This window comes from Gorilla gorilla, chromosome 7 (assembly GCF_029281585.2).
Source record: "Gorilla gorilla gorilla isolate KB3781 chromosome 7, NHGRI_mGorGor1-v2.1_pri, whole genome shotgun sequence".
NCBI lineage: Eukaryota > Metazoa > Chordata > Mammalia > Primates > Hominidae > Gorilla > Gorilla gorilla.
This window is the reverse complement of record NC_073231.2, coordinates 23,765,645-23,780,906: the sequence shown is the minus strand read 5'-3', so window position 1 is coordinate 23,780,906 and position 15,262 is coordinate 23,765,645. Positions and strand designations below refer to the sequence as shown.

The following is a 15,262-nucleotide window of genomic DNA, read 5'->3' as shown; positions in this document are numbered from 1 at the left end:
GATTGATCCTTAATCAGGTGTTGTTGCTGTCTTTCCCATTCTGTTTTGAGCTCTGCTATTGGGATTCCCTTTTCATTGAGTTGGGTTCTACCTCCAAGCCTGTGCTTCACCTTCTCTCCTCCATGTCTTATTCTGCTGTCCCATATCTGCAGTGCCTTCCCCTTCCTCTTGACCCTCCAGATTCTCACTCCATGCATGAGAATCATCTTGGGAGGCAGGTAAGGGGGGAGCCTTTGCTGAGCCCCAGGCTGGGATGGGGCTGGGCCATTGTGTGCCTCTCTCTATTGTCTTATTTTCCCTATTGTTCATAATTATTTACTGGTTAGATGTTTGTCCTTTGGCCATCTGGCCCTCAAACTAGGCATGGTCTCTGCATTTTTAGCATCTAGCATATGTATGTTCCTACTTCACAAACAAAGGTTTGAAGGAGTTGCTGCTGTCTGAAAACCCTCATCAGAAGCTAGCAATGTTATCATCATTTGCTGCACATTTGACGGTGTACCAACCTTTCCCCTACTTCCTTTTAACATTTGTATTTTCTCTGCTGCCTTGGAGGCAAGGGATCGGACTCCAGCACTTTGCCTGCTTAGTTAAATTAATTGTTTAAAAATGAGTGAAGGCTGAGTGCTGTGGCTCATACCTGTAATCTGAACACTCTGGGAGGCGAGGTGGGAGGATCACTTGAGCTCAGGAGTTCAAGGCCAGCCTGGGAAACATAGTGAGAAGACCCCATCTCTACAAAAATAAATAAATAAATAAAATTAGCCAGGCTTGGTGGCTCATGCCTGTAGTCCCAGCTACTTGGGAGCAAAGGCGGGAGGATTGCTTGAGCCCAGGAGACTGAGTCTGCAGTGAGCTATGATCACATCACTGCACTCTATCTTGGGTGACACAGCAAGACCTCCTCTCCAAAAAAAAAAAAAAAAAGAAAGAAAGAAGGTAGAGGCAGCCCCAACCCAATATCCATTAACAGATGAATGGATACACGAAATGCAGTATGTATATCCATACAATGGAATATTTTTCAGCCTTAAAAAGGAGAGAAATTCTGACACCTACTAAAATATGGATGCAGTTTGAGACATGATGCTTTGTGAAATTAGCCAGTCACAGTATGACAAATACTGTGTGATTCCACTAATATGTGGTCCCTAGAGTGGTCACATTTAGACAGAAAATAGAATGAGAGGTGTCAGGGGCTGTGGGAGGCAAGAATGGGCACTTGTTTAATGGGTACAGAGTTACAGTTATGCAAGATGAAAAAGATGTGGAGTTTGGTTGCATAACAGTGAATGAATTTAGCAGTAGAAAACTGTGACTGTATTTAATGCTACTGGACTGTATACTTAAAAATGGTTAAGATGGTAAATTTCATTACATGAATTTTACAATTAAAAATAAAAAGTCAAAGTACCTATTTTTATAATGATTATCCTTTAAAAGTAAAAATAATTGAAAGGAATTAGATTTTTTAGAGCTCATGGTTTGAACTTTATGTTTCCTTTGCTTAGATTTTTAAGTCACTTTTTATTCCAAAATGTGTTATGTATGAAAAAATGTATTTACAGTGGTAAGATCTTTGGGACTTAATTTTAGACTTTGTTGTCTTTTTTTTTCTTACAATTTGTGGCCTATATTTGCAGTTAAAACATGATTCAGAATTACTCACTTTCTCACTTGTTTTTCTTCAGCAAAGATAATAGGATCTTTTTGCTTATCAGAAATACTTGTGTGATACTTAAAAATTACTTTTGTGATTAAGAGCAGAAATGTTTGTTCTGTCACAAGCAGAGGGCGTGACACACTCCAGGGTTTGATTTGATTGTTCATAAGAAGCCGACTGCTTTAGGCTTTTTCGTTTTCCCCCTCATCACATTAACAGTCCTTTCTAGTGGAAAATCATGACTCTAAAACTGTCAATATCACACTGGTGTTTGAAAGAATGCAATTTCAGAATGTTCAGCTGACACTTAGGAAGTAGCTCTCTTTTCAGTCAGTTTCTGACCCACAATGTGATACCTTTCCTGAGGAACTGAAAATGAGGCTGGGCACGGTGGCTCACACCTATAATCTCAACACTCTGGAAGGCCAAGGTGGACAAATTGCTTGAGCTCAGGAGTTCAAGACCAACCGAGGCAACATGGCAAGACCCCTGTCTCTATAAAAATATTTTTAAAAATTAGCTCGGTGTGGTGGCATGTGCCTGTAGTCACAGCCACTTGGGAGGCTAGAGTCGGAGAATCCCTTGAGCCAGAAAGGTTGAGACTGTAGTGAGCTGAGATCACATCACTGGACTATAGCCTGGGTGACAGAGTGAGACCCTGTCTCAAAAAAAAAAAAAAATACATTAATTGAAAATGAGAAACGGAGGCAAGAATCTGATGGAGTTGTGCAGAGAAGTCTGGAATAAGAGAGGAAGTGAAAATTAGAGTAGAGGGTAGACAAAGGAAAGAATTATAACCTCTGGAAACAAACAGCTCAATTGTTACTTAAATTTTTGTTTTTGAAACAGGGTCCTGCCTTGGTGTCCCAAACTGCTGGGATTACAGGTGTGAGCCACCGTGTCTGGCCAGATTTTTTTTTTTAACATTACAAACATGATCATATAGTCAAGTCCCCCAGAGAAAAGAAAATTCATCTCTTCCACTGGGCAAATATCTAATCCAAGCTGATACTTTAATTTTTTCATGAAAATTATATTTAAGTTCTTAAAATAAATGGTAATTTGAAATATTAGTGTTTACCCTTAAATGTTTTAATAAAGAGTTGTATGTTCTGAACTCACAAACATATATTGAGACTTGTTACTACATGTTGGACTTTAAATGTGCTTTGTGGTTACCAAGTACCAATTCTTGGATTGGAATCCAGTCTCTGGTGAAAGTCTCAGTCATCCACAGAGAAATGAGAAAAATAGCGTGTTGTTTTCAAAGAGCTAGTACTCACTCTAAAGGGATAACCTTTACTTTGAGGTTCTAGCCTTTTTTTCTTAATAACATTTAAAACGGGATGGTTACTAAAATTAATGATAGTTAATTTTTAAAATTTTATTAGTAAAATAAAATGTTGGTTTTTATTTAGGATTCTTAGGTACAAGAAACAGAAATCAATGAGGCTCACTTAAGCAGGAAAGGAATCTATTGAAAGAATGTCCAACAGAATTGATGGGGAGCCCGCAGACACAAAATCTCATATACGATAAAAACTTGCAGACGGGGCTACTTGTATCATCAAATGTGTTTTCTAACTTTATAACATATATGAATAGCCAACCTTATGCCAAGCCTGGAGGGTAGGTATATAAAAGGAGTAAAGGTCCTGACAGTAGGAAAGTAGATTAAATTAAAATTAAAGTCCGGGTGTGGTGGCTCATGCCTATAATCCCTGCGCTTTGGAAGGCCAAGGTGGGTGGATCACCTGAGGTCAGGAGTTCGAGACCAGCCTGGCTGACATGGTGAAACCCTGTCTCTACTAAAAATAAAAAAAAAAAAATTAGCCAGGCCTGGTGGTGTGTACCTGTAATCCCGACTACTTGGGAGGCTGAGGCAGGAGAATCGCTTGAACCTGGGAGGTGGAGGTTGCAGTGAGCAGAGATCACGCCATTGCACTTCAGCCTGGGAGATAAGAGCGAAACTCTGTCTCAAAAAAAAAAAAAAAAAATACCATCACATAATTTATAAAAATTGACTTTTATTATATATGTGTATATATATTATGTATACATTATATAATATATATACATTATATAATATTATATATACATTATATAATATTATATATACATTATACATTATATAATATTATATATATATATATATTTTGCAGCAAAGTGAAATAAAACTCTTACCTATAGTCTTGGAAAATTCATGTCTGTCCTAATTTGAGTCACGACCTAAAGTTGGAATGAAGACGGTACCTGGGTGTGGACTAGCTAATTGCATGTGGGCAGCTTGAGTTCTTTCTTTGGTAAATGGTCACCTAACTTTTCTTCCTTTGAGGTCCTTGTTGTGTGTTTGAGTCTCAATGTTATTGTTCATCTCACTGTAATTTGATACCACATATTTTAACTCATATTTTTAGTATTGAGTGCCGGATTATACATATTAGATGTTCCTTGATTTCTCTCCGTCATTTGGCACTTTGACCACTGTCTGAGACTCTCACTTCCCTTGCCTTATTTCTATATTGTGACAATAAACTCTGGTAGTTTTTTCATACACCTCTAGCTGTTTCTTCATAATCTCCTTTTCCATGCCTTAAGTACTGATGTTCTCTAGCAGTCCATGTTTTTCTGTTCTTCTCATTCTCTTTCACCTGTGTATTTGCTTCTGCTGTAAGTGGTGAACTTTTATCCAAACTGCTAACTTCAAATTTGTACCCTCAGCTCAAACCACTCCTCTGAGATGCACACTCCTGACCATCTTCATGGCATATTCCACCAGCACCCTCAATTCATGATGTCCCCAGCTGAGTTCTGATATTCTGTCTCCACATCACCATTCCAGTCCTTCTCCTTCCATCCTGAAGCAGCCTAGAGGGAGAGACAGGGAAGGAAAATTAACAGTTTTAGCACAAGGTTGAGAAGGGTCTTGAGACAGATGGGCTCGTGGAGCAATAAGTGGGCTCTCATCCAGCCCTCAAGGGAAGGAATGTAGGAATCAGTCCCAAAAAGTGATGCTTGAGCAGAATTCTTGGAGCATGTGTAGGAATTTTCTGGGCAGACTGAGAGGAGCTGCACAGTGTCCTTTAACCTCAAGGATCTTTTTCTCTGTACTGAGTCTTCTGCTCATTTGATTTAAGATGAAAACCACCCTTCCTGATGTTATTCATACCCTGTAAAGAAATCTACAGACTTCCTCAAAAGAACGTATCATTGTACATTAATGGGAGCTGGGGCTTCCCAGCATGCAAAGGGTCATCTAGAACCTGCAGATGGCCCTAGTGTAGTCCGTGGGCCATCTGCAGCTATCTTCTGGGGCACTTGAGAGCAATTGGGCCCCAGGCCCCACTGCAGACCTACAGAACAGAATCATTTGAGGAGCCTAGCTGTTGTGGTGCCCCAGGAGGACCACAAAATGATGCAGACTTCACTTCCATATGGTGAACCTTACCAGTAAGGTCCCTATATATCTTGTTCATTTAAGTTTGGTATCTTCAGTTCTTTTCACTGTTCCTGCACATCACTTAGTGCAGAGTCTTCAGCAGGCTGATGTCTGAGAACTTGGGTTTATGTGCTTTGGTACCATCACACTATTGATTGACAGTGAACATCCTGTCATTAAGCCCACGTATTTCTGATACATATCGTACATTCTTTAGCTGTGGCGCAGACATCCCGTCTAGTTACTGAAGCAGTTAGCTTCTTGTACCCCAGAGTGCTACATAGACATTTTACTTACTGAAAATATTTGGAAATAATTTCAAATTACAGATGCTCTTTGACTTAATGATGCTGTTGTATCTGGATAAGCCTATTGTAAGTCAAAAAGCATTTAATACCTTGTTAAACCCAATGTAAAGTAGAAAAATTGTAATTTGAACCACTGTAAGTGGGGTACGGTCTGTATAGGAAAGTTGCAAATATAAGAATAGTACAAATAACTTATGTGTTCTTTACTTAGATTGACCTGTTGTTAACATTTTACATCATTCACTTTTTTTTTTTTTTTTTTTTTTTTTTTAGAGACAGGGTCTGTCTTTGTCCCCCAGGCCGGAGTGCAGTGGTGCAGTAGCACAGTGGTGCGATCTTGGCTCACTGCAGCCTCTGCCTTCCAGGCTCATGAGATCCTCCCACCCTAGCCTCCTAAGTAGCTGGGACTGCAGGTGTGTACCACTACATCTGCCTAAATTTTTTGTATCTTTTGTAGAGACTGAGTCTTGCCATGGTGCCCATGCTGGTCTCAAACTCCTGGGCTCAAGTGATCCACCTGCCTTGGAGTCCTGGAATGCTGGGATTACAGGCATGGGCCACTATACCCTGCTCATTTGCTTTTTATCCATGCTATTTGTCTCTTTGTTCCTCCTCATGTATATACATATATAAATAAATATATATACTATTTTATCTGAACCATTTGGGAATAAGTGTATACATCATAGCCCTTTCCTGCTAAGTGGTATATTTCCTAAGAATAAGGATATTTTCTTATATAACAAAAGTGCAAGTATCAGCATCAGTAAACTTAACATTTATTTGAATTTGCCTAATGTACTGGGTTCTGGTTTTGTAAATTGACTTAATGTCCTTTAAAGTATTTTCCCCTCTAGTACTAACATCAGGGATTGCATTTAGTTATTACGTCTCTATGTTCCTTTAACCTGAAGCATTTTCATAGCGTTTCTTTGTCTTTTGTGAAAATGTTTTTGAAGTACGCAATCTTTTTTTCTCTTTTAAAGGCTGTTTTTCATTTTGGGTTAGATGAGTGATTCTTGTAATTGGATTCAGGTTATACATTCTGAACAGGAATTCTACATAAATGATGTGTTCTTATCAAGGTATCACATCTATTCCTCATTGACAGTGTTAATTTTGATGATGCAATTAAGGTGATGGGAGATTTTTAAAAATACTATAATATAGCAAATACTATAATATATTAAATACTAAATATAGCTACATTTTCTCCCTAAAACTAATAAGAATTGCTTTTATCCCTTTATATTATTTTATCTTTATATTTACATTTTTTTTGTGTGAAGAGGAATCTCACTATGTTGCCCAAGCTTGTCTGAAACTCCTGGGCTTAAGCGATCCTCCTGCCTCAGCCTCCCAAAGTGCTGGATTACAGGTTTGAGCCACTCCACCCAGCCTAAATGCTTATTTTTTATCCCTATCGGTCAATTACTAGTCCACAATGAAATTAGCATTCTTTAACTCCCCTTTCTACAATTAAGATGGTTTGGCTTATAGCCAAAGTTCCTACCTAATCTTTGTTACACGGTTGGACTTCAGTTGAATAAATTGAAGATGGATGAATATAAACGCCCTAAAAGGACTATAAGTAACTATCACTGATTTTTTACAGTATACTTATATTTTGTCTCATGGTGAATTATTTTGAAGAGCTCACACTTCTAAGTTTAAAATGAAAATTGAAGTCTATTGGTCTTTAGCTTATAGACTGTACTTAGGGTGTATTTAAGTAATTCTTCCCTTCTATCCTTGAACCTCCAGACATAAAGGGAGCAGTAGGCATAAAATGTGGGGAGCTGACCATCTGCCGGTCCGGTCCTGACCTTCCACTAGTAGTGAGACCAATCCAGCTCTTGCTGCTGCTGTGGCTTTGTGAGGAGGTGGGTCCAGGTCCTAATCTCTTCTTCTAAATATCAGCTCTGTGAAAAAGAATGCTTCCTATTCTCTGCCCTATTTTGGAGATTGACCAAGAGGTATAGTTGAGAGGTTCTTCAACGTTCTTGGTTCATGGTGCCATTAGTGTCTCATTAATTTTTCCAGTATCCCTTGAACAAAGGAAATACCTAATGGCTAAAAATTAAGTAGTTAGGGCTGGGCATAGTGGCTCACACCTGTAATCCTAGCACTCTGGGAGGCCAAGGTGGGCAGATCACTTGAGGTCACGAGTTCAAAACCAGCCTGGCCAACATGGTGAAACCCCGTCTCTACTAAAAATACAAAAAATTAGCCAGGTGTGGTGGTGGGCACCTGTAATCCCAGCTACATGAGAGGCTGAAGCAGGAGAATTGCTTGAACCCAGAAGGTGGAAGTTGCAGTTAGCGGAGATCGCGCCACTGCACTCCAGCCTGGGCGACAGAGCGAGACTCCATCTCCAAAAAAAAAAAAAAAAAAAAAGTGTAATTAGGTCCACCAGCTATGAGTATTTATGTCCTATTGACTTAGAAGCTGTTTGAGAAAATAATACAATAAATTGGAAACAAAAGTAGTTTGATCTCATTCTCGACCACAGTGAGCAGTGGGATGTGTGCATCTCTTGAGCACTGCGTGATGTCTCAACCTTGGAATTAGATTAGACACCACCTCATTTTGTGCAGCAATTGCATTCATTACAGAAACCACTAAAAGGGCAGTTGTGCAAAGATAAGATATCGCCAAAAGGAATGTAGCTCAATCTAATGTTGACTGTATGATGTCCAATACATGTCTACTATTACTACGTTCTGCCACAAAGTTAAAATATCTCAAAGTGCCTCTGTGAATTCCCTTTGATGCCTCAGCGTACCTCAGTGCACAGTTTAGTAATCATCCGTTTAGTTAAAAGAAATTTTCTGGGATGATTTGCAGTCGTGTCACCCACAGCCACTCAAATATGTGTCTTAATGGCAGGTTAGGGGTTAAATAACTCTAAAGAGAGAGATGACAACGTCACCAAACTTGGGCAGGAGGCAGAGATAATAAGATGACATTTCAACCTAATTGGTAGGATGTGACAATTCTTTCTTTCATTTATGATATGTCTAACCTAGAGAGGTCTGATTTTAACTTCTTGGGCAGTATTGCATCGTGTCTGCTCATCAGTGAAGAAGAGAATGACTGTTTAACTACACTATGTATGTGATAAGATTTTCTTACTTAACCTTTTTGGTTTTGTTCACATATTCTTTCCACAAACTGCCTATTTTCTATGGATTAATGATTTGGCTGCAAAATATTTTGTAATTATCCACTTCAGGCATTAGAAGGATGCTGTAAATCTTCTCAAAACCAGGACTGTACTAACGTACCTTTTTGTAACAAGCTACAATCAAATTAGCTCAAATTAGCTAAATCCTAGTGGAAATTAGATCTAGTTGATATGATTATTTTAATTTTAGTTATTTGAGCTTTGGGTATGAAAAAACTTTCCTAGACTGGGCACGGTGGCTAACATCTATAATCCCAGCACTTTTGGAGGCCAAGTTGGGAAGGTCACTTGAGGTCAGGAGTTCAAGACCAGCTTGGCCAACCCAACGTGATTAAACTCCATCTCTACTAAAAATACAAAAATTAGCCAGATGTGGTGGTGCACGCCTGTAGTACCAGCTACTCAGGAGGCTGAGGCAGGATAATTGTTTGAACCCGGGAGACAGAGGTTGCATTGAGCTAAGATCATGCCAGTACACTCCAGCCTGGGTGACAAAGCAAGACTCCATCTCAAAAACAAACAAACAAAAACCTTCCTAAAAGGAACTGGGGGACATTTTGAAAATTTAGGTAGCTTTAGAATGATAACTAGAAGCTGCCTGCTTTACCTAGTCTGAGGTTTTCAGAGGAGAGGATGTTGGCAGATGGTTTTCTCCTTAAAGAAACGCCCACTGCTTTACCCAGCCTACTGCAAATGAATAGAAATCAGGGATCATAACACCCTAGACAATCCTAGAAAGAATGGAATAGCATGGCATCTGGGAAAGGATCACAAACATAGTCAGCCGATCTTGGCTCTCAAGAGCTCCGTGACCCTGGGATAGGCTTGTCCTGTGACATAAATGACATTCACCATTCCTGGGCCCACTCAGTGATTGTGTCAACCAGAATGCTTCCCCACCCCCACACATTTTCAAACACCCCTTAACTACTATGCATTGAGTAATGTGTCAGGCGCCAATCCAGTACTTAATGAACAGATGAGCAAACTGAGACTCAGAGACATAAAAAGATGAGCTAAGGTAGTATATGGAAGTACAGCTAGGATCTGGGTCCTCTGCCCTCTCGCATCCCCCATCTCCTGTCTTGAACTCATGTCATGCACAGAGCAGCTGGAATAATTTCTTTCAGTGCCAACCTTGCAAAAAAATTGAAATGACAAAAATCTAATTAACTTGATACTTATTTGGTTTCCTAGATCTAGAATGAAAGCTTCATGAAGGCAGGGGTTCTTATCTCTTGTTCACTGCTGTATTTCCAACTCCTGAAATACTGCCTGGTGTATAAGAGGACCTCAATAAATTTGTCGATTGAGTGCATGGGCACACTGCAATTTATGGGCAATGCTCACGAGTGATATTTACATTTAGGTAATCAGTATTTGTATAGGATATAAATCACTGAATTCTTTCTGAGTTTGCTTGGATGAACTTACTTCACAAGTTACTTGGAATCAAATAATACTCTACAGAAAAAATCATATTTGCAATGAGTTCTCACTGGCTAGAATATGATATTAGGAGTATTAACATGATACTGATAACTTTGTCATTGCCAATCAAATACCCTGCCTATGGCATTTTTCATTGGTGTGTATGTATATATATGTGTTTGTGTGAGTATATGTATATATCTTTTTTTTTCTTTTTTTTTTGCGGGGGGATGGGGGGACAGGGTTTCATTCTTGTCACCTAGGCTGGAGTGTAATGGTGTGATTTCTGCTTACTGAAACCTACCTCCCCACCCCATACTGAAGCAATTGTCCTGCCTCAGTCTCCCAAGTAGCTGGGACTATAGGCCTGCATCAGCTTGCCCAGCTAACTTTTGTATTTTTTATAGAGACGGGGTTTTGCCACGTTGACCAGACTGGTCTCAAACTCCTGAGCTCAAGTGATCTGCCCGCCTCAGCCTCCCAAAGCACTGGGATTACAGGCGTGATCCACCATTGCTGGACTGTTATTGTATATTTGTAATGCTGATCACAAAGGTATCACAAATATGAAACCCATCATAGCTGGAAGTTTATTACTTGTGTTAAGAATTTAAAATTCTGACTCTCCAGAGGAGAAACAACAAGAGGAAAGCCTTCCCCTTTGATAACTGTGGCATTCCAGGCCTCCTAGGTTGGAGAGTACCAGTTTCTCTTGTAATGCAGGAGTATTTATGCCCTTACCACTAGCTGTTAATGTAGAATAATATCATAAAGGGCATCTGTATGTAATAAGGTACTTATAGGTTTGTGGTATTGCTAAGAACATGAAAATGTCTGGTAACCTTATTCCAGGAAATTGAGTGATGTGTGCACAGTCTCATCTTCATTCATAACTTGATAGTTATTAGTCATGACTTAGGTTTGTTTATACTGGGACCAAGTTAGAAAAGGATTGAGTTGTTTGGAGCCCCATCCTAGGTGGGGGAGGGTGGGACACAGCATCCTTACCACCTATGACATTTCTCAACTTAGGAACAATGGCCTCACCCAGTAGCCTTTGAGAAGCACTGCATTTGGGGAAAATCTGATTCCAAGTTTTGTTTACAGCTCACTACCAGTCGTAGACTAAGCCAGTGTTTCTGAACCTTTGATTTGGAGCTTTAATAAAACTACAGATGCCCAAGCCTATCCCCAGAGTTTCTGATTCTGTGTGTCTTGGGCGGTGCCAGTTACCTGTAATTTTGAAAAGCATCCCAGGGGATCGTAATGAGTCTGTGAACGGAGTCAGTTTGCAGCGATTGCTGTTTTTGGTCCTGCAGCCCTGACTGTGCAGCCCTGTGCAGTCAGCAAAGCCCTAAGGCCAATAACTCAAACACATTTTTAAGTGAATGTTTGCACCATACTGACCTTCCAGGAAACCTCTTGAAATCATTATTGAAGGACAAGCCCATGAGACCAGCGTTTCCCAGAGTGTTTCCTGGAGATTACTAGAGTTGTAAGATATTTTTCAAAGAGAATTTTGTGATCAAATAAGTTTGGGAAAATACTGTGTAATGGATTCCTCTCTGGTAGGGTATGATGTACCTGAGCCTAGGACGATTCTTGGAGTTCTAAAGTAAAGACTTGTTTGGTTTAACCTCTGGGTTCCCAGTTTTCTTCTCCACAGAATCCATTTCCAGCTGGACATTTCTCAACCTTCTTAGGTACAATATCCCACCCAGCAGCCTATGAGAAGTACTGCATTTTGGGAAAAATCAGGAAAACCTGATTCCAAGTCTGACTTACACTTCATTGCCAGTCATAGACTAAGCCAGTGTTTCTCACCCTTTGATTTGGAGCTTTAAAAAAATCTACAGATGCTCAAGCCCATCCCCAGAGTTTCTGATTCTGTGTGTCTGGGGTGGTGCCAGTTACCTGCAATTTTGAAAAGTGTCCCAGGGGATCTTATATGTTGTAGAGGTTGAGAATCACTACATTAGGAAGAGTTGTCTAAGTTCTTCTTCTTCCTTTTTTTTTTTTTTTTCTATAAGACTACAGTGCATGTCTCCACTGTGTTTTTGTTTGTGTTTTCTGAGATGGAGTCTTGCTGTGTTGCCCAGGCTGGAGTGCAGTGGCATGATCTTGGCTCACTGCAGCCTCCCCATCACAGGTTCAAGTGACTCTTCTGCTTCAGCCTCCCAAGTAGCTGGGATTACACTCACCACCATGCCCGGATAATTTTTGTGTTTTTAGTAGAGACGGGGTTTTGCTATGTTGGCCAGGCTAGTCTCGAACTCCTTACCTCATGTGATCTGCCCACCTTGCCCTCCCAAAGTGCTGGGATTACAGGCATGAACCACCACACCCAGCCCCATTTTACAACTCTTTTTGATGTTAAGCATGTTTGCTAGAGGGAATTGGTTTCATGTTGAAAGAAAACTGAGGTGATATGGGGACTCTGAGGTCCTTAGCCTCCTGGGGGCTCTGCCTGCTGTTCCCAGCCTGGGCATCGGCACAGTTCCATTGCAAATCTGGACTTGCAGGTTAATTTGAAACGTAAACAAGAGGTAAAGAGGGGCAGCACTGTTGAAGGGGTTTCCTGAGCTCCTCAGGGCAGATGCTACTGGGACCTGGAACTCCGGTTGGAAAATACAAATGATAATTTGGTAACGTGGAGGTTGAATTGAAGCTTTCTTGGAGAAATGTTCTTTGTATGGGTTCTTCTCATTTTACACCTCATGGCCTAACACCTTCTAGAATCTGCATTCCTCACCACCATGCTGTGAGAAGCCAGGCAGGAAGTGGCACAGTAAGATTAATGGGTTTTTACAATTACCAATCGGGGAATTAATATGGAGATAGTAAAGGGGTATATCACAGCCACAGGCTTCTCTGATCGTTGTTTTCCAAGAAAGAGCTCAAATGACAACATCCAAGGCTGAGATGAAGTCGGAGGAATCTACCTATGCTGTGAAGATTGTCTCATCACTTGTGGAAAATGCTCAGGTAGCTGTAGGTTTAATCAGAGGCAAGAGAATTAAGGTTGTGCTTTTGTGGCCCATGAGTGCTTTGATGAGGACGTTTGTGTCTTCCCTTCTTTCGGTCCCGTGTGGTCACTCACCTTGCCACAGAAGTTATGCCAGGATTTACTAGAGAGTGTCAACTCAACCAGCAAGCGGCTCCTTCGGCTTAACTTGTGGTTGGAGGAGAGAACCTTTGTGGGGCTGCTTTCTCTTAGCAGTGCTCGGAAGTGATTTGCCTGAGGGTGGACCAGAAGAAAGGAAAGGTGAGCCAAGCACTCTGAGTGTTCAAGCACTATGTAATCTATTTTACATATGTAATTCTCTCATGTATTCTCTTTAATAACCCCGGGAAGTACTTCTTAGCAGTTCTTTATGGAATAGATGAGACCCAGTGGTTCAGGGAGATAAGATAACTTGTCCAGGGGTACACAGCTAGGCAGTGATAGGACTAGAATTCAGACTTAAGTCTGTTTGGGTTCTAAAGTCCACTTTGAGGTCCCCCTGCCCCATCCTGCTGTCTACGGTTGGTACCCAGGACAGTGTTACCATCCCTCGCTTCAGAATATCTACTTTGCTGCTGGTCTGGATGACAAGCCCTTAATTCTGTTAGGAGAAAAATCATAAAGAGATGCTTTATAACTGCCTTATAACTGATGGTTTAATGCTTACTTTGTACTGCTATCAGCCTTGCACTGCAGCTGTCAGCAGTCATTCTAGGACATACTGTGAAAGAAAACAATATCATAGCCAGTTAGAGGATCCCTGCATTCATCTTCGCTAAGTATATTTAGATTATACTTTTGATTTCTGAAGAGTCAATTAATGGTATTTATTAGCAATACTTTATGCCTAGAATTTAGTGGTGTTAGCTAGAATTTTATGATGGCATAAACAATATCCTGGAGGAAATAGGATATCACCATGTAATACAAAGCTAACATTAGTAAAATAAATATTAATCCAAGGTTAACCATTAGCCTAAGCTTTCTCTTAATTCAAATTCCAAGCTAAGTTTTACTGTGTCAAAAAAAAAAATATTTCAGCCCAGTTTGACATTCTAATGTGAAAATCACCGTAGACTTGCAAAGGCCCAGTATGAGTAATATTAACTGGCTGCATAACTTAATTACAGAATACCAATAACATTGCCTGGGACCACATGATTCTAAGCTTTCAGGCTTAGGGATCACGAGATTTCTCAAATGTTAGCTCTGGGAGGTGATTGTTTAGTTAGACTATTACGTTCTGCAGATGAAAAAACAGCAGAGGTAGGTGATCTTTCAAAAGTCACAAGGCTGGGTGGATCACAGAAATGGCCTCTTTACTACTTACTTTGTTACTTTAGTGTTGCCTTTAATTGGAGTATTTTTAAGAAACACTTGGGCTGAGTCTATGAATGTAGCAGACTATTAGATGTGGCCCAGTTTGTGCTTATGTGTTATTCAATCTCAACTGAGCAACATAAGCATGCCGCAGAGGCTGCAGGGTGCATAGAGTGATGGCTGTCAGTATTCAGCCTCATTGGTCTGACTTCTCTCAAACCCAAAGTATGAGTAGGTGGGCAACAGATTTTGGAAGCATTCGAAATATTATTCTAATTGCTCAGTTACTGCAGAGCAATCTTTATTTTTCTGTTGGCAGTTCCAACCCCAAAGTGCAGGCTTTGTGGCTGATGCAAGGTAGCAGTGAGAAGAATGAAGAGTTTAAGCTGAAACTTAGTGTCTGAAAATGAGCATAATCCTGAGGAATGCTTGTCATCAGAGTAGTGGTTGATGATGTTAATGAAAATTGAATGTACTTCTCTGCTGCTATGTTGTTGTGAATTATACTTGCTTATTAGTAGAAAATACTGAGATTTAGTAGCCTAACACATTTTGGGAGAGTGTCAGTTAGAATGGAATCAAATGACTATACTTTTAATGCCAGAAGCTGATCTGGTACTATATATAGGCCATAATTTTGCATTAGATCCAATGCAGCTTAGGATTTTTTCTTCTCAAGACATTCCCAGATAAACAAAAGCTGAGGGAGTTTGTTACCCTTAGACCTGTCCTACAAGAAATCCAAAGGGACTTCTGAGGGCTGAAACGAAAAGATACTAGAGAATAACTCAAAGATGTACAAAGAAAAAAGTACTATCAGCCGGGCGCGGTGGCTCACGCCTGTAATCCCAGCACTTTGGGAGGCCGAGGCGGGCGGATCACGAGGTCAGGAGATCAAGACCATCCTGGC

The 15,262-nt window shown here is 40.3% G+C and overlaps 1 protein-coding gene across 36 annotated transcripts in view; it reads left to right on the top strand.

Annotated features, from left to right (window-relative positions):
- The window catches only part of CSGALNACT1 (chondroitin sulfate N-acetylgalactosaminyltransferase 1), a 357,361-nt gene that overhangs the window by 162,836 nt on the left and 179,263 nt on the right, over window positions 1-15,262 (top strand). For 10 of the 36 annotated variants that reach the window (XM_063709112.1, XM_063709106.1, XM_063709100.1 and 7 more), the window contains one exon: window positions 7,175-7,293. The exons of 25 other annotated variants lie outside the window; for them this stretch is intronic. The gene's annotated coding sequence lies outside the window, so the exon portion shown is untranslated. Of the gene's footprint in view, window positions 1-7,174; window positions 7,294-14,202; window positions 14,299-15,262 lie in introns of those variants that run through there. One more of the 36 variants, XM_063709102.1, reaches the window with a different exon arrangement.